This window comes from Rhinatrema bivittatum, chromosome 6 (genome assembly GCF_901001135.1).
Source record: "Rhinatrema bivittatum chromosome 6, aRhiBiv1.1, whole genome shotgun sequence".
Classification (NCBI taxonomy): domain Eukaryota; kingdom Metazoa; phylum Chordata; class Amphibia; order Gymnophiona; family Rhinatrematidae; genus Rhinatrema; species Rhinatrema bivittatum.
Genome location: NC_042620.1, coordinates 59755824 through 59782390, shown reverse-complemented (window position 1 = coordinate 59782390; position 26567 = coordinate 59755824). Strand labels below are relative to the sequence as shown.

Here is a 26567-nt window from a genome sequence, read left to right as displayed (position 1 = left end):
ATCTAACATTGCTATGCTGAAATACATATTATGGGTAAAGCAGACAGGGTATTCATTGGCATGAGTATGAGTGCATGTAGTGGGGGTTCTCCTTCTTCCAGAAGGTGTCCGGTTGGGGTAACACAACAGTCAGTTTTTTGGTAAGAAGGGGTACAGGGAGGTTGGGAAAGTGTCCATGGCGTGGTCACAGATAATAGATGGCCCATTCGTTATGCAAAGCTTGTGGTCATTTTGAAACAATTATCAGAAATTTGCTTGTCGCAATATGAGGCTGTTCTTTTCCATGTAGCATTTGTTTTTTCTTTTTTTAGGACCATGAGGGTGGGGGAACTTGTGGCAGAGTAGAAAGCTTGGCAGGGTTGAAAGAGTTACTGAAGGACAATATTTGGGTCTTGGAAGAATAGGTATGATTACTCATTCACAGGTCTAAGGTGGACCAGAGGGGCAAGGGCCAGTCAGTGATACTCATCTGCTAAATTGGCTTGTCCAGTACATAGTACCCAGGCATTTGTGTGCTTGAGACCCAGGGTGGAAAGGCTTTTTCTGGTCCATGGTGATGGTACTCCCCTGACATGTTTTCAATTCACCAGGGTTCTCACCTTGGTGATTCAGAGTTTGAGGTGGATTGCTGATGTTTACAAAATGCATTAATTTCGTATCAGTATGGCCACCAGCATGCCTGAGGTAGACATGTTAGAATAGGACATTTGACACATTGGAAGGTGGCAGTCGGAAGCATTTGCATCAAACATTTGACAGGGAATCTAAGGGAGGGTGTGATTGTGGGGTTATTAACTGTTACCATGTTTTGTTTCTTTCAGGGTTATGGGAGGGCATGGTTGAGAATGGGTGTGTCTGGATCATGGGTCACTCTTTCATGTACTGGGCTTATAGAAGGACAATATCATGGCCATATGTCAAGCATTTGGGCCTAGCAGCAGAGAGTAGGCAAATCCGTGAATGGGCCCTCGAGATATGAAATGGGACCACCTGATTCCATTGATCATAGACCAGCTTCAGAGCAGATGTGAGTCAGAGATTGTAGTCATTTATTTAGGTGGTAATGATTTAGGGGAGTGGTCTTGCTGCAAATTTATAACAGTGGCAAGAAAGGACTTGGCTTATTTAATGAATATGTTGCAAGGAACTAGGTTTGGTTGGTTTGAGACTGTGGTTCAACTGAAGTTTAGAGATTTGCCTCTGTGTGAGCGAGGGGTTAAAAAACAGGCAAATGGGTGTATGCTTAGTGTCACAAAAGGGTGCGATATGAGTGGTCCGTGAATGGCTGCCTGGGGTTGTTCTGGTCAGATGGCATACATCTGTCCGATATGGGGATAGATCTTTTTAATAACATGCTTCAGGAGGCATTGAAAAATTTGTTTGCATTTTAATTTCTTGTATGCAATTTGTGGGGAACAAAGAAGAGTTAGGAGTCGTCCTTGTTTGTGGTGGTAAACCTGAGCCTATGTTATTACAATGTAAAAAATAAAATGTGCTGGTTACGGTGTTGACTTGGGAAAAGTGTAACGGGGGGGGGGGGGGGCATTACATGAGGCAGCTTGATGACACTGCTTGAGTTACTGGTGAGGTGGCTGAGAGGACTAGACATCTGACAGAGGTCCACTGTTGTGATGTAGGTGATTAGCTGGACGGGATGGGATGGCACATCATTGGAGAGTGGCGGTAGGCGGTTTTAATCCCAGGAGAGCGGGGTGGTATTTAATGTTGGGGAATGTGTATTGTGGAAGTTTATCAGGTTTAGGTAAAGTTTTGTTTAATAAACTGAGGCCTTTGTTAACCCATTATGTGAATTATGTGATTTGTTTAGGGGTACGAATGACATGGGAATCCCACAAGCCCATATTACTTCTTTTCTTAGTGAAAATAAGGTCAGAATATAATATAGTCAGTGATTTATTTATTTATTCTTAATAAACCTATCTTCGCATTAGTATGACAGTAGGAAGAAAAGAATGTTGACCTTGGTAAAATCAATGGCTGTTGCTTATGTTTACAGATTAGTTCCTTTTCTTCAATGTTGTTGTTTCCTTATTGCATAAGGTCTTTATCATTTCACCACCTACTGAGTAAAGTGTTTTTTTTTTCCCCTAAGAGAAACTGCATCTAACTGAGTGTTAATAATGGGTACTTTATATAATGGTCTGTTATCTTCAGAGGTACAAGAAGACCAGGCAGCAATAAAAAATACACATTTTGCAACAGTCCAGCCTTCCTTGTTATCAGCTTTAAATGTACATGTTCTCTGCTGACAGCCTTTTGCTTCCCTGTAGAGCTGAAACATCAGTCTGGAAAGTGTCAACATCTCAGCACCACATAGGTGGGGAGCTAAACTTTCCTTAGGTGACACTTCAAACTCTGCTGGATAGCAATCTAATAGACATTTAGGGAAAAATAAGAAAGAAAAAAAAAAACCCCATAAAATGACTTGTCTCAACATGTTGTAATTACTTTTAAAATTCTGTGTTAGACTAGTGCACATGGAAAAAATAAAAACAGGGATATTCTTGTGTACGTTTTTTTTCAGTCCTGTGACTCAGATATAAACACAAAAATGTATGCTCACTAGCCTATCACATAACCTATATTTGCATGTCAATTTCCTTTATTACAGGGCTATTGAACCTGTCCTGGGGTCAGCAGAGTCAGTTAGGTTTTCAGGATATCGACAATGAACATGCATGCTATAAATTTGCATGCACAGAAAACTAATTAAATGCAAATTTATTTCAAACCTATTCACTGTGGGTATTCTTGAAAACCCTGCAGGCTGTGGGGTCCACAGGACAGGTTTGGAAAGCCCTGCTTTATTGTAAGCAACTTCTTTTGTTATTCGGAGAGTTCTGTTCAAAATCTTTGTGAGCATTATTAAGGAGTGGTTAGAAGGAAAAGTTAGACTTTTTGTGGATGATACTAAGATCTGTAACAGAGTGGCCAGTCCTGAAGGAGTAGACAGAGTGAAAAGTGATACAAGAAAGCTTGTGTAGTAGTTGAATGCTTAGCAGTTAAGATTTAATAAGAAACAAAAAACCCGCTACCCTGATTTTTAAAATAAAGAAATATACCCGCAACACAAAACAGTATATTAATTCAAACTGGGTTTTTTTTTATCAAATATAAATAACTTATTTATGTCACTTACTGTTTTTTATAATCTTTAGTTGGGAACATTTAATTGTGGTGCTAACTAACCTTGGAAGCTATAGAAATCTAAGGGAACAACTATTTGTGGTGTGTTAACTGACCTTTGAAGCTATAGAAAGCTATTGCAATGAAGAAGATGTAGTTACTCTTACCTTCTTAAGGCTATGCCACTGATAAGATTCTGATGCCTCTTCGAAGAATCACAATTGCAGCTGTTTGATAAAGGTGTTTGACATATGGTTTTGAACATTTGACACATTAACTTGGATATTGCTCTTATTCTATGAGATCAGAATCCATAAAGTCATTTTGACATAAGGACTTGAAGACCTGTTCGATTTATGAGATACTTTTTTCAAGGTTTTCTCTATGGTGTTTTCATGATAGACAAATGGGATTGAAGTGGCTTCTTGTAATCATTTGTAAAGTACATATCATGTAGTATGAAGGAGGGTTTTAGTACAGGATGAATGAGCTGTTGTATTTTAGGTATAGGTGTTGCGGTTCTGGCCGTGAGCGCCGCGGCCAGACCCTTACCTCCATGCTCCTGGACCTATTCCCACATCTGGAGGCCTGGTTTGCGCCCTGTTCGACGGCGTCCCCACGGGGGCTGTGCCACCGGGAAGCTTCCCATGGATGCCCTGCTTCTAGGCGCGTGCGCTAGCCACTTGGATGTTTTTCTAGGCCGTTTCCCGCCAGTGGTGACTCCGCCATGTTCCTGACTTCAGACGCCGTGGCCTTCATAAGCCAGCCACGGATACTCAGTCTTTGCCTTGCAACGGGTTTACCTTCCAGTTCCCTGTTGCGTAGTGTCCCGGAGTGAGCTGCCTTGCTACTCGCTCCGTTCCTGCTTGCCTGCTACAGTACCTGCTTGGTTCCTGCTTGCCTGCTACAGTTCCTGCCTGGTTCCAGTACCTGAGTCCTGCTACAGTTTCTGCGAGGTTCCTGTACCTGAGTCTTGCTACAGTTCCTGCCTGGTTCCAGTACCCGAGTCTTGCTACAATTCCTGCCTTGTTCCAGTACCTGAGTCCTGCTACAGTTCCTGCCTGGTTCCAGAACCCGAGCCCTGTTACAGTACTTGTCTACTGTCCTAGTCTGGTTCCAGTTCTCAGTCCTGATCAATAACCCGCCTAAGTCCCAGCGGCCGGGCCCCTACGGGCTCCTCCCAAAGGGGCTTCGGCTTCCAAGGGTGAAGCCACCTAAGTCCCAGCGGTTGGGCTCCTACGGGCTCCTCCCGGGGGAGTACCAGCTTCCAGGGTGAAGAGCACCTCTACGTCCTGCCTGAACATCTGCCTCCTGGCCTGCCACATACTAGAGACATTGACCACCTTTCCCAGTCTCCTGCAGGTCGGCCCAAGGGTCCACTAAATTGAGACTCCATAACAGATTGTAAGGCCATGGACTCGGCGGATGTGCCCGCTCCCTCGGATCTGCCCGGGAACGGCTGTCCTCTCGCCTGGAGTCCTTGCCTCCTGCTGGCGGGGTCCCCGAGGGACACAGCTCTTCTGTGACTCAGCTACCGGAACCCTCCCATTACGCTGGAGATTTAAGGACCTGCCGTGGGTTTCTGAACCAATGTTTTGTACGGTTCTCTCTGTTGCCTCGGCATTTCCCCTCGGATGCGGTGAAAGTGGCATATATCCTGTCCCTGCTTGATGGGAAAGCCTTAATATGTGCTTCTCCCCTTTGGGAAAATAATGATTCCTTGCTAACTAACTTACAACAGTTCATCTCGAACTTTTGAAGGGCCTTTGATGAGCCCACCCGAGTAGCTTCGGCTACCTCTGATCTGCTGCAACTCCGACAGGGGGCTTGCTCCTTGGCAGATTATGCTGTGGAATTCCGGACTTTAGCCCAGGAAGTAGGTTGGCAGGATGGTAGTCTTAAGGCCATCTTCTTGGAGGGCCTCTCCGGACGCATAAAGGATGAGAATGCTGCTCGAGATCTGCCGGAGGACCTCAACGCCTTGATAGAGATGGCTGTCCACATTGATCGCCGCCTACAACAACAGGCCAAGGAGCAGCACTCCTCTCGCCACAGCCCTGCTGCTGTGTCGGCGAGACCTGTGTCTTCTCCTAAGACTTCTTGTCCAGATGCTCCCACCTGCGAACCCATGCAGCTGGGCCGGGCCCCGCTCTCTGCTGAAGAGAGGCAACGTCGCCGTTCATTGAAGTTGTGTTTGTATTGTGGTCAGAAGGGCCACTTCTTGGCATGCTGCCAGGAGCGTGCAGAAAACGCCCAAAGCCTAGGAGGTCGGGAGGAGCTCCTCCTAGGCTGTGCTACAGCTCCTCAATGTACCGTGCCTGTTACCCTGGAATACCCTGGAGGGTCCATTGAGACAATTGTGTTCCTGGATTCTGGAACCGGAGGTAATTTCATCCTGCAAGACTTAGTCTCCCAGTTGCGAATCCCTATGCATAGACGGGAGGTCCCGTTATGAATTACCTCTATCCAGGGGACGCTCCTTCCAGGACCTGTCCTGATGTCCACGACACCCATTACTGTCCGCACTGGGACGATCCATTCGGAGGAGATAGCCTTCCTAGTGTTGGATAAGGCTGTCCACCCTGTGGTGCTATGGTTGCCATGGTTACAGAAGCACTCGCCCACGATTCAGTAGGATACTCTACAGATTGTCAAGTGGAGCCCTTTCTGCCTAGCTAACTGTATGAAAGTGCCTAGGGCTCCCGCACTTCCGTTGATGCACTCTGCCCTAGGTCCTCCTGCACCTTATGAGGACTTTACGGACGTATTTTCCAAGACCAAGGCAGAGATCCTTCCGCAGCATCGTCCATATGACTGTGCTATAGACCTGTTACCTGGTACTATGCCCCCCTGAGGAAGGGTGTATCCCTTATCATTACCTGAAACCCGGGCCATGTCCAAGTATATTTCAGAGAGTCTGGCCAAGGGGTTCATTCGCTCATCCAAGTCGCCTGCAGGGGCAGGCTTCTTCTTTGTCAGCAAGAAGGACGGCTCGCTGAGACCGTGTATAGACTATCGAGGCCTAAATTCCATTACTAAGTGGGACCATTACCCGCTTCCATTAATCCCAGAGCTCCTCGATAGGCTCCAGGGAGCGAAGATTTTCACAAAGTTGGACTTACGAGGTATTTACAACTTAGTCAGAATCTGTCCCGGAGATGAGTGGAAAACCACTTTTAATACCAGAGACGGGCATTATGAGTATCTTGTGATGCCTTTCGCTTATGTAATGCTCCGGCGGTGTTCCAGCACCTTATGAATGAGGTGTTACGGGACCTTCTGATCACCTGCGTAATCGTCTACCTCGACGATGTGCTAGTCTACTCCCAGGACCTGCCTTCAAACCGTCAGCATGTCCGTCAAGTGCTCCAAATACTTAGGGAGCATGGTCTGTACGTGAAACTGGAAAAATGTAGTTTCGAGAAGACGTCCCTGCCATTCCTGGGCTACATAATCTCTGCAACAGGCTTTCAAATGGATCCTGAGAAAGTGGCGGCAATTAAGAATTGGCCCCGGCCGAAGGGCCTTAAAGCGTTGCAACGCTTCCTCGGCTTTTCCAATTTCTACCGTCACTTTATTCCTAACTATTCCTGTATGGTGGCCCCATTGACTGCCCTCACCCAAAAGGGGGCCAATGTGGTGGATTGGCCTGTTCCCGCCTGCCAAGCCTTCGAGGCCCTTAAGGAAGCGTTCTTGTTAGACACCTGCCTTCATCATCCGGATCCCAGCCGGCCCTTTGTGGTGGAAGTCGATGCCTCCAATGTGGCCGTGGAGGCCGTGCTGAGCCAGTACTCTGATTCTGGACAACTGTTACCCTGTTCATATTTCTCGAAGAAATTCTCCCCGGCAGAAAGCAACTACTGTGTTGGTGATAAAGAGTTGCTAGGTGTGAAACTTGCCCTGGAGGAATGGAGACAGTGGTTGGAGGGAGCCAACCATCCGGCTACGATTTACACCGTGCACAAAAATTTAGCATTCTTGAAGCAAGCCCAACGCCTGAACCCAAGGCAAGCCCGGTGGTCACTGTTTTTTTGATCGGTTCGACTTTACCTTACGCTATCGACCCGGCTCTAAGAATGTTCGAGCCGACGTGCTCTCACGCTCCTCTGAGGTCAAAGAGACTCCTGACACTCCTCAGTATATTTTAGATCCTGTGAAAGTGAGCCTTGCAGCAACCTTGGTGTCCTCCCAAGGGAAGACCATCATTCCACGTCGTTCCAGGAGAGCAGTTCTTACTTGGGCCCATGACTCCCTCACTGGGGGCCATGCTGGATGTAAAGGGACCTTAGACTTGTTGAACCGATTCTACTGGTGGCCGATGGTCAGACAGGACGTCCAAGTTTTTGTGGGCTCTTGCCCTACCTGCGCCGTTCAAAAGCCGCTCATTGGGAGGCCCAGGGGCCTGTTGCAACCATTGCCCATCCTGGTGGAGCCTTGGACACACATCTCCACCAACTTTGTCATGGACCTTCCCATCTCAGGAGGTAATTCGGTCATTTGGGTGACCGTAGACCGATTCTCCAAGATGGCACACTTTGTCCCCTTGCCAGAGTTGCCTTCTGCACCTGACCTAGCTAACCTCTTCGCTCAGCATATCTTTAGACTTCATGGTCTCCCGCAGGATATAGTCTCCGATCGAGGACCACAGTTTACTGCTCGATATTGGAAAGCACTTTGCAAATGCTTCAATGTGCAACTTAGTCTTTCGTCTGCGTTCCATCCCCAGAGTAATGGGCAAACGGAACGGGCTAACCGAACCTTAAAGACTTTTCTCTGTTCGTTCGTGAATGAACGACAAGATAATTGGGCCAAGCTACTCCCGTGGGCGGAGTTCTCATATAATAATCACACACATGCTGCTACTGGAAGTTCGCCTTTCCTCGTTCTCTATGGGAAGCAACTCCGACCGCCCTTGCCTTCACCTGAACCTAGGGCACTCCCGGCAGTGCAACTTCCAGTCCGCCAGCTTCTTTCCTTATGGGCTTCTATCCAGGGAAAGATCCGTAAAGCCGCCCAGTCCGCCAAGAAATGGGTGGAGAGGCATCGTCAGCCAGCGCCTATCTTCCTCCCCGGAGACCGCATCTGGCTTAGTACAAAAAATCTACAACTACGAATTTCGTTTCGAAGACTAGCTCGAAGATTCTGTGGGCCTTTTCGAGTCGCTGAACGAGTGGGAGCAGTCTCATACCGATTACGCCTACCCTCCTCCATGCACATACATGACGGGTTCCATGTGTCATTGCTGAAGCCTCTTGTTTTATCCAGATACCACTCCCGGGCTCCTGAACCCTTGGACCCTTCAGTACCGGATGAGGTTACGTATCAAGTACGTGAGATCTTGGATGTCCGGTTCCATCAACGCCGCTGGGAGTACTTGCTTGCCTGGGAGGGTTGCAGACCCGAGGATAATTCTTGGGAACTGGCCCAGAACATCCTCGACAAGGACTTATTATGGCAGTTCCATCTGGACCACCCAAGTAAACCCGGACCGGCTAAGAGGGGGCATAAGAGGGGAGGTACTGTTGCGAGCACCGCGGCCAGACCCTTACCTCCATGCTCCTGGACCTATTCCCGCTTCTGGAGGCCTGGTTTGCGCCCTGTTCGGTGGCATCCTCTCGTAGGCCAGGCCGCCAGGAAGCTTCCCATGGATGCCCTGCTTCTAGGTGCGTGCGTGCACCACTTGGACACTTTTCTAGGCCATTTCCTGCCAGTGGTGACTCCACCCAGTTCCTGATGTCAGGGAGCATGTAATCTGATTTTTCTTCCCATTGCCTTGCTTGGAGGGAATTTGACCTTATTAGGGATTGCATATCCCCAGGTATAAGAACAATCCTCCTCTTTCTGGACTATAAACAGCCCCGAGCCAACACTGCTATTTCATCAGTCTCTACAAAGTCCTCAACCAGACATAATTTTCTTTCTTAACTTTTGTGGGTCATTTCTGAATTCCCTATTGGGGTACACCCTTGGGTCAAGTGACTTTAAGTATTGAGGATATACCTAGGTTTAGGATTGGGGGTTTTTGTTGGAAATATTCCGGCTAATGATAATAATAGTAAGTGATTTAATTATTACAACTATCTTTATTTTCTCTATATAATATTGTTATGACACTTACTGCCCTTGACAGGAACGGGGTAGTTTTATTGGTGAGTTCTGGTTAAGCTTATGTTGTACTATACTGTGATATATATTACTGTGTCCTTATGTTCTGCCATAATTACTTCTTGTATCTAAGTAAACAGGGTTGATCTATTTTTATTGGTGTTGTGAATATTATTTACAAGTACTAAAATTAGTAAGGGGCCACACAGATCAATATTGGTGTGGTATCAGGGTGATTGGAACATCATCTCCACCCCTCTCAGGCATTGGACCCAGAGGTAATTCATATTGGTATTTGTATCTTCTCTTGTGGAACCCTGATCTCTACACATAGAGATAATACATATTCTGGGCAAATGGGGTATACACACACATTTACACATGATCATTCTCTAACATTCTTCCTCTCTCATAAACACACACACACACACATATACCCATGCTGTCACACAATACCTCTCTCACACACACGCATACACATACACACAGGCTCTCTCACTCATTCACATATACACACACATAGGTTGTCTTACACATTAGGGATGTGAATCGTTTTAGGACGATTAAAATTATCGTCCGATAATTTTAATATCGTCTTAAACCGTTATGGAACACAATACAATAGAGATTCTAACGATTTATCGTTATAAATCGTTAGAATCGTGAGCCGGCACACTAAAACCCCCTAAAACCCACCCCCGACCCTTTAAATTAAATCCCCCACCCTCCCGAACCCCCCCCAAATGAGTTAAATAACCTGCGGGTCCAGCGGCGGTCCGGAACGGCAGCGGTCCGGAACGGGCTCCTGCTCCTCAATCTTGTTGTCTTCAGCCGGCGCCATTTTCCAAAATGGCGGCGAAAAATGGCGGCGGCCATAGACGAACACGATTGGACGGCAGGAGGTCCTTCCGGACCCCCGCTGGACTTTTGGCAAGTCTCGTGGGGGTCAGGAGGCCCCCCACAAGCTGGCCAAAAGTTCCTGGAGGTCCAGCGGGGGTCAGGGAGCGATTTCCCGCTGCGAATCGTTTTCGTACGGAAAATGGCGCCGGCAGGAGATCGACTGCAGGAGGTCGTTCAGCGAGGCGCCGGAACCCTCGCTGAATGACCTCCTGCAGTCGATCTCCTGCCGGCGCCATTTTCCGTACGAAAACGATTCGCGGTGGGAAATCGCTCCCTGACCCCCGCTGGACCTCCAGGAACTTTTGGCCAGCTTGTGGGGGGCCTCCTGACCCCCACGAGACTTGCCAAAAGTCCAGCGGGGGTCCGGAAGGACCTCCTGCCGTCCAATCGTGTTCGTCTATGGCCGCCGCCATTTTTCGCCGCCATTTTGGAAAATGGCGCCGGCTGAAGACAACAAGATTGAGGAGCAGGAGCCCGTTCCGGACCGCTGCCGTTCCGGACCGCCGCTGGACCCGCAGGTTATTTAAGTCATTTGGGGGGGGGGTTCGGGAGGGTGGGGGATTTAATTTAAAGGGTCGGGGGTGGGTTTTAGGGGGTTTTAATGTGCTGGTTTTGCAATTTTTCGATTTTTAGATTTTTCACGATTTTTCACGATTTTTCACGATATTTTACCCCCCCAAACGGCAACAATACGATTCCCTCCCCCTCCCAGCCGAAATCGATCGTTAAGACGATCGAGGACACGATTCACATCCCTATTACACATACATACATATAGACACACACACACACACACAGGCTCTCACTATCACAAACACACACTCTCAGGGACTTCTCCACTATTTGGCCCATGGTGGGATCAGGGCCAGTGCATCCCATAGGTGGTCACCTAGCACAGCAACCATTAGGGGGTGGCGAAGAGCAGCCATGTAGGGCTACAAGAAAAGCCAAATCCCCTCGTGGCTTAGAGGAGTAGAGACTCATCAGGCTGCGAGCAGCACCCATCCTGCTCATGGCCCAGAGAAGCACAGAATCAGGTGGCTGCAAGCAGTTCCCATCCTACTCACGGCTGTGAAAAGTAGACACTCAGTGGTCATGAACAGCATCTCAGTGAATGGGTTGGGGGCCAAGGCCGGGGATGAGACTGGGATTGTGGGGTGGGGGGGGGGAGAGCAGATACAAGGCAGAACCTTTGCCTAGAGTGCCCACTGCCTAATACCCTTCCACAGGGCCTGGGTGGGATGGGAGTTCTCTATGACCCTGCTAAGCCTTTCTTCAGCCGTGGTAGGATAGGGTCTGCAGTGGCCCCACTGGGCCTTTCTTCATGCCACAGCAGGATGGAGTCTGCTGTGGCCCTATCAGGCCTCTTTCCAGGCAATGGAAGAATGGGGTCTGCTAATGCAGCCATGGGGCACCTTTTCTTTTCTTTGGGCTGAGGACCTGACCCACCGCAGACCTCTCCTTTTCTTTGGCTGCCAGTGGGGAGGGACTTAAGCTAGTGATTTTGATACCCCTGCTACCAGCTGCTAAATGTTTATTTATTTATTTATGTTTAGATTTTTATATACCGGTGTTCCTGTATTAAAATACAGATCACATCGGTTTACATTGAAACATAAAAATTATGCCAAGAGGCGGTACATATAACAAGGTTATAGAACTTGGAAAACATGGAAAACAGATTCGAATAATAACACTGATAAACTTGCAAAGTCTCTGAGAAATCAAATCATAAAATAAGGCGTAATTGTCTAAGATAAATGTGATCTGCAAAAGGGATTGCGATGGTGAGAAAATCTTGATAGCTGGAGGTAAAAATAATCAAAGTTCTGGAAAAGCTTGGCTAAAGAGCCAGGTTTTAATTTTCTTTTTGAAGGAAGCAAAGCAGATCTCAAGGCGGATGTCTGGTGGGAGCATGTTCCATTGGACAGGTCCTGCTAAAGAAATGGTACGTTTCTGATGTAAGGATATTGTTGAAGGAACATAGAGTGTGCCTTTATAAGCTCCTCTGATAGGTCTAGTTGAAGAGTGAAAACGTAGTTGGGTGCTTAAGTGGAGTGGGGATATATTGTAAATAGATTTATGAATTGCTGTGTATACTTTATAGAGAATCCTTTGCTTAATAGGCAGCCAGTGGAGGAGTTTTAGTATGGGGGTTATGTGGTCTCTTTTATTCATATTGGTAAGGATTCTAGCTGCAGAGTTTTGAATCATCTGGAGGGGTTTGATGGATGAGGTTGGTAGGCCAAAAAGGAGTGAGTTGCAATAGTCAATTTTTGTTAGTATAATGGCTTGTAGAACCATCCGAAAATCATTGAAGTGGAGAAGTGGTTTCAATTTTCTCAGGACAAGAAGTTTATAGAAACAGTGAGATGTAAATGTGTAAATGTGTAAATGTGTGAGAGAATGGACTCACAGCATGAGAGGATGAGGCCCCCTCCTTTTTTATGAGCCTCTCCCTTAATATATGAGACTTGGCATGTCTGAAAGATGAAATGCAAGCACTGCAGTAACTTTCTGCATGAGGATAACCTGCACGCAGTGGCAGTTACAAACCTAAACAGAAGGTGAAGGAGGTAACGTGCATGGGTTGCAGCTACAACGCTAAACACCTTGCTGGGCAGACTGAGTAGGGCATTTTGGTCTTTATCTGCTGTCATTTACTATGTTACTATGTCTCTGGCTGCCATTGACAACACGGTGCTTGTCTATCCTTCAACCTCCTTCCTCCTCCTGTGACCCTAATATGTAGGAGGGATGGAGAAGGAGACAGAAGGTACCATGTACTGCTAATGTACCTACACAGTTTAAACAATGCAGCAGAGAATTCCCACTGCTGGCTGATATGCAATCATGCAAAGACTTGGGAGGAGGAGTGGTTTTGTTTTGGGAAATAAACAAAGGAGCATGCTAAAGTTCTCCTTGTTTGTTTTCCTACGACATTAACTTAGCCTCCTACCCATAGAAACAGAGAAACATGACAGCAAGAAAAGACTGCATGGCCCATTCAGTCTGCCCATCCATCCAATTCATTTAGCATTATAATTCTCATTATCCCATTCTTTCTTGGATTCAGATACTGTTTTTCTCTCTACCACTTCTACTGGGAGGCTGTTCCACACATTCACCACTCTCTCTGTAAAGAAACATTTCCTAAGATTACTCCTGAGTCTACCCCTTTTACCCTCATCTCATGATCCCCTCGTTCTAGAACCTGCTTTCCATTGAAAAAGTTTCACCTCCTCTGCATAGAAACCTTTGAGATGTTTGAATGACTCTATCATATCTCCCCTATCTCACCCTTCCTGTAGGGTATAATTGTTTAGATCTTTAAGTCTATCCTCATGTGCCTTAGAACGAAGACCACTGACCATTGTTGTAGCCACTCTCTGGACTGACTCCATCTTATGTATATCCTTTTGAAGATATGGTCTCCAGAATTGTACACGGTATTCCAAATGAGGTTTCGCCAGGGACCTATACAGGGGCAATATCGCCTTCCCTCTTTCTAATGCTGGCCTGTCAGAATGGCAGCAGTTGGGGGATAGGGGGGTTGAAAGTGAAACCACTGGTGTGATGATGAGAAAAGGAATTATCAAAGGAAGGGTTTGGAGGACTGGGGAAGGGAGGTACACCACCCACTCTCCCTCTTGTTTTTCTAGTTGTTCTAGGATTCATTTTTTGAAAATGTTTTCTGGTTCAGCTTTGTAAAAGGGGGCAGGTTATCTGAGTCATTACTTCTTCAGGGCAAGGTGGATTCTTCTTACCCAAAGACCCCGGTGAGCCACTGCTTCTGCGGGGGGGGAGGGATGTAATTGGTATGTGTGTGACTGAGATAATTACACCTGATAAGTACATTTCCAAGAGGATATAATGGGTGACAGGTTGTGGATGATGCCTGAAGGTCAAGCTGGCCTGAAAGTGCCTTATCATGCTGGGGAGTGGCAGATGGACTGCTCAGGCATTGAGGCATTTCTTGTAGTTTTGATTGGCTGAGTTGTTGCCTCGCATTTTTTCATATTATTCAAACTTATGAGTTTAGAATTCTTTGCTGATCTGTCAGGATGACCAAAGTTGTTTGAAGGAGGGGGAATGTGAGGCACATGCCAGACAATTCTGATTACCCATGTTTCCAGTTTGATATAGTCTTAAATGGCCAGCAAATGTAAACATGTAAAAGGATTCCATGTAGCCACTGCCATTAGCAATGGTTACATGGAATAGACTTAGTTTTTGGGTACTTGCCAGGTTCTTGTGGCCTGGATTGGCCACTGTTGGAAACAGGATGCTGGGCTTGATGGACCCTTGGTCTGACCCAGTATAGCATTTTCTTATGTTCTTATGTTCTTGTTTTGATTGGGGAAAGTAGAGTATTTGATAAATCAAAATTGGCATATTTACTGTATTTATCACAACTAAATATATATTGCTTTGTATAAAATAATAAACAGGGCCTTGGTTTCCCACATTTTTGTGATCATGGCAAGGGCAATACAAGAGGACAAGAATGTGAAGTACAACTGTAAGAATATGAGAAAGGTCTTCAGATGGGGTAGTGAGGGGACTGGAGGGTGGATTAATAGAGAGAAAAGGATTTGTAAAATGAGAAAGGACGAGGGACATGTGATTAAAGGGATCCTTTGGGGGAGGGGTGAGATAGGGAATAGATAATGAGTGTGTCTGTGTGTGAAAGAGGAAATGTAGGCTGGGAGAGAGAGAGAGCAAGAGAGAGAGAGAATGGGGACCAGGACCAAAACTGGGAAAAGCACACCTTCCTCCTGCCCAGTCCAGATTATTATCCTCAATTCTGGATTATTCCCCTCATCCCCATATCTCTCTCCTTCTCTGCCTCATCTTCCCTTTCCACTCACCAGTCCTAAAACATCCCTTCTCTTCCTTTTAAAAGTATTAAGCAATTAAAACAAAAATAGTTAATATGGGCTAAGGGAAAACATAGCAAATACAGGGATTATTAAAAGCTGCAAAAGGACAAAGATCATGATTGTTGCATAAAGGAGTTATAATTTACTAATTAACTGGGGTGGAGGGAATTAAGTAGAATTGTGGTAATAGATAGAAGGGGCTGAGGGAAGTTAAAGAATAGAGAATCACTGTTTACAGGGCAGGGGGTTAATTACAGGATATTTACAGGAGAGTATTTACAAGATATTTACAGGATAGAGAATTAAGGGAGGTTGAGGGGGGTAGGAGTGAGACAGAAAATTGTGAAAATAAGTCAAAAGTTAATAATAAGAGGGAGAAACAATTGTGCACGAGCCCGTAGGGAGCTCACAAAGGTCGGAAATTAAACTATAGCAGAGAGAGTCGACTTAAGAAGGTGCCCGGGGAGGGGAGGGTTACGTGTTGTTTCTGTAGGCTTGTATGAACAGCCATGTTTTGAGTCTTTGTTTGAACTTTTTGGGGCACACTTCTTGTTGTAAATCAGGTGGCATGGTATTCCATAAGGTGGGTCCAGCTATAGATATGGAGTGTTCTTTAGTTGTCATAAGGTGGGTGAGTTTGAGTGATTGAGTTTGAAGTGTTGTTAAGTATTGCAATCTAGTGGGTCTGTTGTTGGGGCGGAATAGGAGTGAGTCATTAAACCAAAGCATATTAGGGTTGTGAAGCGCTTTGTGAATGAGGGAGAGGGTCTTGTATTTAATTCTGGCGGAAATCGGGAGCCAGTGAAGTTGTTTGAGGATGGGGTTGATATGCTCTTTTTTGAGTCTTCCTGTCAGTATGTGTGCTGCAGCATTCTGGAGCATTTGTAGAGGGGCAAGAGTGTTTTTGGGGAGGCCCAGGAGGATGCTGTTGGAGTAATCAATTTTGGAAAGGATGATTGGTTGAAGAACAGAACGGAAATCGTTGGTGTGCAGTAGCGGTTTGAGCTTTTTTAGAGTGTTCAGTTTGAAATAACAGTCTTTTAAAGTGGAATTGATGATTTTTTTCAAGTTGAGATGGGTATCCAGGGTGACGCCTAGATCACGTAAGTGAGGGGAGAAATTGTGGGCAGACGAGTGTTGGTGGGAGTGGTGATAAAAGAGTTGTGTTGGGGAGTAATGATCATAAGTTCCGTCTTGTTCGTGTTGAGAGCAAGATGGAGCTTGGTAAGGAGGTTGTTGATCGCCGACAGAGCAGAATTCCACGTCTCGAGGGCATTATGTATAGAATCTTTGATGGGGATAATTATTTGTACATCATCAGCGTATATGAAATATGGAAGAGAGAGCTCTGAAAGGAGGTGGCATAGGGGCAGTAAGTAAATGTTGAAGAGGGTAGAGGAGAGGGAGGAACCTTGAGGTACACTTCGAGTTATGTTAATTGCCTTGGATTTGTTGGTGCCTATTTTGACTTTATAATTCCTGTTGCTTAGGAATGATTAAACCATAGCAATGGGATTCCAGAGATGCCTATTTCAGATAGTTTATTTATTTATTTATTTAAAATCTTTTCTATACCGTCGTTTAGTAATACACCATCACAACGGTTTACAGAGAGGCACGTAAATTTATATTTGGTTAAATTCTTACTACCAAAGTGTCAAAACAATTATCGGTAACATGTTTTCATAATATAAGGTATATGATGTGTGATCTGGATCTTGACCTTTTATATGATTAATAGGAAAAACCATACAAGAATTGTACTTTATACTGCAGATCTCTTCGTTCGATTAGCAGGTTATGGCTAATGGTTTCGAAGGCTGAGGAAATGTCAAGCATGGCCAGTATGTAGGAATGTCCCTTGTCTAAACCTTTCAGGAGATGGTCTGTGAGGGTAGTCAGTAGTGTCTCTGTGCTACGGTGTTTGCAAAATCCATTTTGAGATGTGGAGAGGAGGTGGTGTTGTTCTAGGTAGTCTGTTAGTTGACAGTTAACAATTTTTTCAAAGACTTTTGCTATGAGTGGGAGGTTGGAAATAGGGCGGTAGTTAGCCAGGTTCATCGAGTTTGGGTTTTTTAAGTATTGGTTTGACAATGGCTTGTTTGAGGGGGGAAGGCACAGTACCAAGGGTGAGGGAGATGTTGATAATGCTGGCTAAGGGTTTGGCGATGATATTAGGGATGGAGAGGAGGGATTTAGAAGGGATTACGTCTGATGGGTGTGTGGAAGGTCTCATTTTTTTTAGGACTGCTTCTATTTCAGTGGAGGCGGTGGTCTCATAGGTGTTTAGTTCAGCATTATGGGTTTTAGTGTGAGATTTAATGGGGGATGTAGCTGTGGGGAATCATGTTGTGAGATTTGATATTTTATCGTTGAAGTATTGTGCCAATTCTTCACATTTTATTTTGGCTTCATCATTTGGGAAGGGAGTAATTGAGGTTTGGTGAGGTCAGCCACAAATGTGAAGAGGGCTTTGGGATTAAATTGTAGATTGTGGATTCTTAGCGCATAGAAATCTCTTTTGGTTTTAAGAATATTTTCACAGTAGGAGTGAAGGAGAGATTTGTATTTCGCTAATTGGGTGGGTGAGGGTTCCTTACGCCATTTCTTTTCTTGTGTTCTCAGGTTGTGTTTCAGTGTTTCAGGACTTTCTGGTGTTGTGTGCAGGATTTATTTCTTTTGTTTTTAGGGGGCAGATTTTATTTGCAATGTTGTAGGTGAGGTGATTCCAGGATGAAAGAGCAGATTCTGTATTGGTTAAGTCAATTTTTTCTAGCTGGTCAGAGAGAGCATCTATAAGCTCATCTTTGGTGCAAGTTTTTCTAAATTGGATGAAGGTTTTTGTATTAGGTTTGGGAGCATTGTTCTTTATAGAACAAGTGGTGCGGATAAGAAAGTGATCGGACCAAGGGATGGGGGTGTAGGATGGGGAGTCGGGAGTGATTAGGGAGTTTGTAAAGATTAGGTCAAGGGAGTGACCTGCTTTGTGCGTGGGTCTGGTTATGATCTGTTGGAATCCCATTATTTGGAGGGAGGCTAAGATTGTTTCACAGGTGTGTGATAGGGGTATGGCGTCAACATGCAGATTGGAGTCTCCAAGGATAATAGCTGGTGAGTTGAATGAAATGTTGTATGCCATAAATTCGATGATGGGAGATGGGTCTCTGTCTAATATGCCTGGGGGGGGGGGGGGTTATATATTAAGCATATTTGCAGATTGGGGGATTTGAACAGTCCTATTTCAACTTTGGGGGAGAGGTTGATTGGTTGCTGAATGAGTTTGAGATCTTTTTTTGCAGCAAGTAGAATACCTCCACCTTTTTTTTTGGGTCTGGATATTGAGAAAATATCGTAAAGATGGGTGGGGAGTTGGTTAAGTAGGACTGAGTCGGTCTCCTTGAGCCAGGTCTCTGTTATTGCACAGATGTCAGGTTTTTCATCGAGTAGAAGGTCGTTGAGAATGGGGTTTTTTTTGGTTATGGATTGTGAGTTAAATAGAATTAGTGTGAAGGTTGCGAGGCCCAGGAGTTGAGTGAGGGGATTCAGCATGATCAGTATGAGTGATCTGGCTTGGTTTGGGGGTAGAGTAAAGTGGGGTGTGTTGCGATGGGGGTTGTATCTGAGTGTTGGTATTGACTGTGCCATAGTGCGTGGGGGGGGAGGATCTGTGGTGTGTTTAATGTGAGTGGGACTAGGTGGCACTATTGGGGGGAGGTACCACTGAGGCAGGAGAGGGGTACCCTGCAGGACCGGTCATTTGGTCTAATGGGTGTCTGTGGGTTCTAGGTCCTAGGGGTTAGTGAGTGATCATCAAGGCAAGAGTGAACAAGTCCACAATGGAGTCTAGAGGAAGAGGTTATGGCCTGGGTATGGAGAGTTAAGAGGGGAAAGATGTTCTTTTCGGTGGGAGCAGGAGAATGGGTGAGTTTAAAGTTGCAAGGAGGGAGATTAAATTTGCATGGAGTAGGTTCTTTCGCAGGGGAGGCAACAAGGTACTATCTCTGTCAGGTATGGGGAAGTCTGGGGCAGGGGTCTGCTCCCCTAGGGGGGCCAGATGGTGGTCTAGGTAGGGAGGTCATGCTAAGGTAACATGCTAAGGGGCACGCAAAGTGGCAGGCCTTTTTGTTGCACTCCTTAGGTGCATGATGCAGGCGCATGGCGCCAGAGGCGCACTGTCGCCTTTTTTATGTTATCCAGTCCTGTACCACGTTGCCGCCTTGGGAGCGTAAGTGGGAAGGGTCTTAGTTGGGGTGGCAATGGGATGGCTCAGGGCTGTCTGTAGGGCCTGAGGGTGCGCTGCAGCATCGGTTGGGAGAGGTGGTGAACCATCGGTGGCTGGGGGGGGGGGTGGTGTATCGCAGTCCGGTGGGGGCAGCAGGCAGGCCGAGTGGTTACGATCGCAGTTCATCTGTCCAGGTGTGTCCAGGAGGTGGATGGCGCAGCTAGGGTCTACTGTGGAGGCAGGTCCGGGAGGCGGAAGCTGAGGCCTACCGTGGAGGTAGGTCAGGCTGACTCTTGTGAGGCTCGTCCTTCCAGGTGGGTCCGGGAGGCAGGTGGCACAGCCGGGGCCTACCTTGGACGTAGGTCCAGAAGGCGGTAGCTGAGGCCTATTGTGGAGGTAGGTTTGGGCTGAGGCCTGCGAAAGGTCGTCCATCCAGGTGGGTCCAGGGGGGCAGGGAGCACAGCTGGGGCCTACCATAGAGGCAGGTCCGTGCTGGTCTTTCTCATGCCTCGTGGGGAGTTCAGCGGTGTGGGGGCCTATGAGGATTGGCGAGGGTTGACATGCAGTAGTCAAGATAACTGGAATCACAAAATAACTGGAATCAGACCCAAGATGGCGGCGTGAACAGTCGCAAGGGAAATCACTCTGTGATTACATATTACCTTGAAGAAGATGCCTCCCAAAAGATAAGGCAAGGTTCGGGTTTTTCCCCCAGAATCCGCCTTACCTCCTGGGCAGAAGCTGATAATTCCTTTCGCGACAATGATGGTGGAATTAAGGGGTGAAATTGTCCCCGCTTCAGCTTCTGGAGAGGGAGCTTCGGCACTGTATGGGGAAACTGTCCTCCTGATTATCAACCCCCACCGCTTCCAGCATCGCAGTTGGAGTTGCAAGACGCAGTGCAGAAGGATGAGATCATCCACCTGGCGGGAGGGGGAAGCCGAGGTGGAGGAATGGAGCTGCAGCCTCAGTTCTCCTCCAGTATGCTGGAAGCAGCATCAATAAGGGTCCTAGAGGAGCTTGAATCATCCATATCCCCGGTGGATCCTGTGGAGGAAGAAAGGAGGATTTTGGAGGCGCAAGCTGTGGATCTTCCAGGTGTGGTGGATGCCCAGGAAGGGGGTGAGTTTTTTCAATTGCCCCCGAAACCGGTCATAGTGACCCTGGATGCTTTATGGGATCTGGTAGCTAGCCTAGGAGGGCTAGTGAAGGATTGTGAAAGCAAATATGTAAAATTGGCATCGGAGATACAATCCCTGAACCTTAATTTGGGAGGCCAGATTAAGGATATTAGTAAAAGAGTTGAAGTGGTGGAGCAAACTACATCGCAAGTTCAGACTATCAATTTTAAATTGATAAAAGATTATGGAATACAATCTAAAAGACTAGAGTCCATGGAAAATCATGTTCAACATCTTAATTTGAGATTATTAAATTTTCCTCGTGTTCTGGGAGGGGACACCCATAGCACACTTAGAAAGTTTTTTGTGGAAATTTTGAAGAGACAAAACTTCCTTTGGTCAATAAGGCATACTATGTATCAAAAGCCAGGAAAAATAGTAAAGATAAAGATAATCAGCTGGAAGTCCTCGACAACTTGACTCAATTTTTGGAAAGTTCAACAGAAGAGATTCTAGACCAAGGAATGTTACTTGTGTCTTTTGTGACAGAGAAAGATATTAGTGATGTAATGAGAAAGTATTTCCAAAATGTATCCCATACTTTTCATGACCAAGTTGTTAAAATATTCCCAGATTTTTCTAGGACCACACAATTAAGGAGAAGGGAGTTTCTGAGTATGAGACCTCAAGTATTATCTTTAGGTTATACGTTCATATTAAAATATCCTTGTAGGTGCATAGTTCGAGGAAAAGATGAATGTTTTGTTTTCACTATGTCAGAACAGCAGAAATCCTTCTTAAATGCCAGGAATTTGCATATCAATCCTATGAAATAGATCCCTTAAATAATCATTTATTGTAATATACTGTATCCGTTAAACCAGTTTTTTCCTGTTTTTCTGTTTCCTTACACTCTCCCTTTAGATTTCTGGGTCTGGGTCTCCTGTTGTCTTTAAAAAGAATTTTTACCTCACTGAAAACTGTTATAATTGGTAATAATTTTTCCTTGATTATGTTCAATGTGAAATTTGATATTCTACATATCTTTTCTTTTCTGATGGAGTAAGATGTATGCTTACTTTATGGAAATTAATAAAATATCTATATAAATAAAAATGTTAAATACTTTGGACAAAATCGCTAATCTCAGAAACCACTGAACCGATTGCTTTCAAATTTGGACACAACCTTCATTTCGCAAGCAGGAAGGTTCTTCTATACTTACATTACAGATATGTCACACCTGTGACAGGTAAAATAGGTTTAAAGATTTTTTCCAGAAAACAGCGCCATCTGCTGGACGTAAGCGCCATCTGTTTCACCTTACACTAACACATGCTACACTAATCATTTTTCGCCAGAAGATAACTATTTCCTTTACAGATAAAATATATCCTCCACCCACCACCCTCCTCACACCCCCCACACACATGCCAAATTTATTTATTTCCCAGGCCCTCACAACACACACAAAACCTGACAGAAGTTTGGGAGGCTCCAGCGGGGGGCCAGGACCGGTCCGGGTCACATCTCCTGCACTACGGCCATCGGCTGCCAGCAATCAACATGGCGCCGACGGCCCTTTCCCTTACTATGCCACTCGGGGACACCAATGGCGGCAGTAGCCCATGTGACATAGTAAGGGCGAGGGGCCCTCGGCGCCATTTTCAGGACTGGCAGTCGGCGGCTCTTTGCCCTTACTATGTCAGAGGACCTACCGCTGCCATTGCTCCACCCCACTGACATAGTAAGGGCAAAGGGCCGTCGGAACCCGTTTCAGTGCTCGCAGCCGACGGACCAACGCCAATACATCGCTCCTGGACCGCTCCTGAACGCCCACTCCACCGACAGACATTTTTATCAGGTCTCGGGGGGTCTGGAGGGTGGGGGGTGGTAATGAATTTATTGCGAACATCTTGGGGAAGGGTCACAAGGGGGGGCAGGTTTCATTCATTCGGCAACTCTGGGGGGGCAGGGGGTGGGCTACTGTTTTTTGCAGGGCTGGGGGAGGGGGGGCAGGAGAGTGTGGGGTGGTTAGTTTAAGAGAACGTTTCTCATAGGGTTGTTTTTTGGGGGAAGGGGGAGGTTCACACACAAATACATACACTAAACTTGCACGATCTCGGGAACGCACCAAAATAGCCCTCCGCAGACCACAAAACAAATTTGGGAGTGCAAATTTGGTTAGGCACTCCCCTATTTGGCTACATAACGCGCACAGATGCACAGGGACAGACCACATGTAGCACCAACAATTTTAATTTCCCAGGTCTTGGGGGGGGGGGGGTGGCAGGAGGGGGGGGGGGTATTATTTGATTTAAAGGGTTGGGATTGTTTTTTTTTTTTGGGGGGGAGGGGAGGTTCCCACAGAAATAGAAAGACAAAGGTTTTCTGATCTGAAGGGTAGGCAGTAGGCGCGGGGAGGTGACAGTGAGGGAAGCGAGAATGAGGGGGGAGGTGAGTGTCAGGGGAGGGAGAATGAGGGGAGAGGTGAGTGTGAGGGGAGAGAGTTGGAGTGGGGACAGGGGAGGGAAGGGGGGGTGAGTGACCAAGGGGGAGGAGGATGAGTGACTGAGGTAAATGAACAAGGGGAAGGGGGAGGGAGGGTAAAGAACCTGACTCTGTCACTGCAACGCGTGGCCAGGTACCGCTAGTGAATTAGAAAAAAACCCAAAATAACTGGAATCAGACTCATAGATTATTTGTTTTAAATATCAAGTGTAAGAAAACTCATAAGGATCAATTCATGCTGTTGCATGTATATAGATAAATGCACTATTAAACATATATATGTAGTATTTTTCTGAGTGTTAGTACATACAGTATCATAGTAACTTAGTAAATGATGGTAGATAAGGATCAAAATGGTTTGTTCAGCCTAGTGCTGTTTAGGCTTGCAACTGAGGCTCTGTGCAACTTAACCCAATGCATTGCTGGAAGCACCAGGAGGTCACACTACTGCTGTTATGGGCTAGGCAGGTTATCCAGTGATTCACTATTAACCTCTGTCTCCAGGGATCCACTGTGTTTATCCCACTATTTTTTTTTTAATTGTGTTGCTGTTTTAGTTTCCACCAACTCCAGAAAGGCAGTAAAATTATCTTTTTACAACTTTGTATGACTAAGTAAACTATGACATTACAATTATAATATTGAAGTCTTCAGTCTTACAATTGAAATCAAGAGATTATATGAATTATGAAGGTTACTTACTGGCAAAGAAGTTCTTTCTTTTTACAAAATGAAAAAAAGTCTTTAGGATCAACAAGAATTCACCAGCAACAAATGGTCATTAACACTATAACTGAAATACTTATGTGGCCAGTGGGAAACAAATCTTTTGTCCATTAATTCTTAAGCAATACCTGATTGCTATGGGTTTAATGGCTTAAATAGTCTTATATGACATACAGGTTTCCCCATCAAAATTCTCCTTTCAGCTCTCTAGTGGCATGGATGAACAACATCTAAAAAAGTTTACAAAGTAGCTCATAGACTTAAATAGATTTCCTTAGTTATAGCTAACCTTGAGAAATTGTTTTTCACCTTCTCACTCTTTGAAGTTGAGTTGCCGACAACTTTCCAGAAAGAATGTAAAAGAAACCATTTTCAGGCATTCATAATAGCAGTAAAATATGCCTAAAATTGATCTGGCTTAAAATATTTAAATTGCTTACACATAGCACCAAAATACCCTATTCAAGAATTTAACTGTTTAGGGGAGAATGAAAACAGTGCTGCTAAAATAAGATCAAGAGTATGACATTCAAGCTTCTCAAACCAAAGTCATTTTTGAACAACAGCAGGATTCTCAATTACAGTAGGCATTACAAAATATATTATTAAAAAAAACAAAAAACAGCCTTTTGAGATGGTAATGCTGTTGGAAATATTGAAAGGCTCTTTATTGGTAAGCAGGAAGAAAAGCACAGGGGTCTCCTAGTTGCAAAGAAATGAGGAACAAGTTAGAAATCAACTGGGGTCTATGGCACTGCATCAGGAATCAAATTGGCCAAAGAATTGATTATATGTTATCTGTGGTCATATTATATGGTACTTTGTCATGCTTCTATAACTGATGAATATAGAATCAAACAAGAATTCTTTGTGAGGTCTTGAACCATTACCATGAATCCCAATGGTTCCTTCAGCTCATATTTGCACTGAAATACTGCACAGAAAGTCTATCAATCCTGTAATAAACATACTGTACAATATATAATCATATGTCAGGTATGAACAGTTGAATCTGTAATTAATGTGCATTAATGCAGAAGGAGACTATTGAGTTTACTAGCTCCCACATTTTTAATGAACAAAACAAAAAATCCCAGAGATCACGTTCTTCAGGTTTAACAGTATGAAAACTAGGGATGTGCAGAGCAAAATTTTATGTTCATATTTTTTATGTCCGAAAGGGGGTCCCACTTGCGGCCAATATGGACATAAAAAAAATCCAATGAGTTGGGTATATGTACATATGTGCAAAAAAAAAAATTAAACCCCCTCACCCTCCTTAATCCCCCCCCCAGACTTACCACAACTCCCTGGTGATCGAGCGAGGAGTGAGGACGTCATTTCTGCAATCCTTGGCGAGAAGCATGTGACGTCGGTGGCACGTCGAGTGACGCGGCGTCACGTGATTCCCGGCTCGTTCGCGCCGGACGGCTCGTTCGGCCCAAAAAGAACTTTTGGCCAGCTTGGGGGGGCCTCCTGACCCCCTCAAGCTGGCCAAAAGTTCTTTTTGGGCCGAACGAGCCGTCCGGCGCGAACTTGCCGGGAATCACGTGACGTCGGCGTCACGTGATTCCCGGCTTGTTCGCGCCGAACGAGCCGTCCGGCGCGAACTTGCCGGGAATCACGTGACGTCGCGTCTGAGTGACGCGGCGCCACGTGATTCCCGGCTCGTTCGCGCCGGACGGCTCGTTCGGCCCAAAAAGAACTTTTGGCCAGCTTGGGGGGGTCAGGAGGCCCCCCCAAGCTGGCCAAAAGTTCTTTTTGGGCCGAACGAGCCGTCCGGCGCGAACGAGCCGGGAATCACGTGACGCCGGCGTCACTCGACGTGCCGCCGACGTCACATGCTTCTCGCCAAGGATTGCAGAAATGGTGTCCTCACTCCTCGCTCCATCACCAGGGAGTTGTGGTAAGTCGGGGGGGGGGGATTAAGGAGGGTGAGGGGGTTTATATTTTTATTTTGGCTCAACAATCGCGATTTCCCACATATCGAACATATCTATGTTCGATATGTGGGAAATCCGATCGTTTATGTCGAATCAATTTTTTAAGTAAAAAAAAAATATGAGTTGCGTTTTACTAATGCGGTCAATCCGAATGCACACCCCTAATGAAAACCATTTCAGTTATAATACCATAGTATATACATTTAACACTTTATTTTCAGGGTAAGAATTTTACAATACTTGTTTTTCAAAATCATTCACAAGTCATTGTAAAGAATGTGAATGATATGAATATGTGTACCTGAAGTCTAGAATATTAAAGTTAGTTTCCATTATATAGGTTACTTTTTTAACATTATGCAAACAAGTTCTAATTTAAAACAAATGATTCAACTACAGAACATTTCTCATTTAACATTCCCTTGAGTAAATTTAAAATGTATCCTGTTGAGGTTACAAACACATTTGTTCAATTTCTTTTAAAACTCAACTGAAATATATGTCAAATGCATGATGAAAAATTTAACATGGACTATAGAGTTACAGACAGAATTTTGATTTTATCAGTCTTTGGTATATGATGTAGTAACTGTCTTTTTTACAATTTATTTTGTCACAATTTGGCATGAATATGCAGTAGATACAGTCCTGGAGGTATTAGGCCACAAAACTGAGGCTGCAGTTCAGATTTAGGAGCAAGCTAATTATCCACCGTAGAGATGAGATCATTTTTCAGAACATTCGCTTGAGCTGACTTGATAAAACTCAACATATGTGATATATTGGTTGTATTTAGAATAAAATACTAATTGCCTGGAGGACATGAAGGTTTCCATTAATGAGTGACATAAAAAATTATATTTGACAAAAATGTATCTTAATTAGCCTATTATTAATGATTCTACAAGTATGTGTTTTTTTCTAAAAAATACAGAGATCTCAGATCTACTCTGTTAAAAATATACCATAGTAGGAAAAGTTAAGTAAGTGTTCTTGAATACTGAAATTA

General features: G+C 45.2%; 1 protein-coding gene across 1 annotated transcript in view; it reads left to right on the top strand.

The window, feature by feature from the left end:
* Positions 1 to 26567, top strand: part of LRP1B (LDL receptor related protein 1B) — a 3516099-nt gene that overhangs the window by 1495803 nt on the left and 1993729 nt on the right.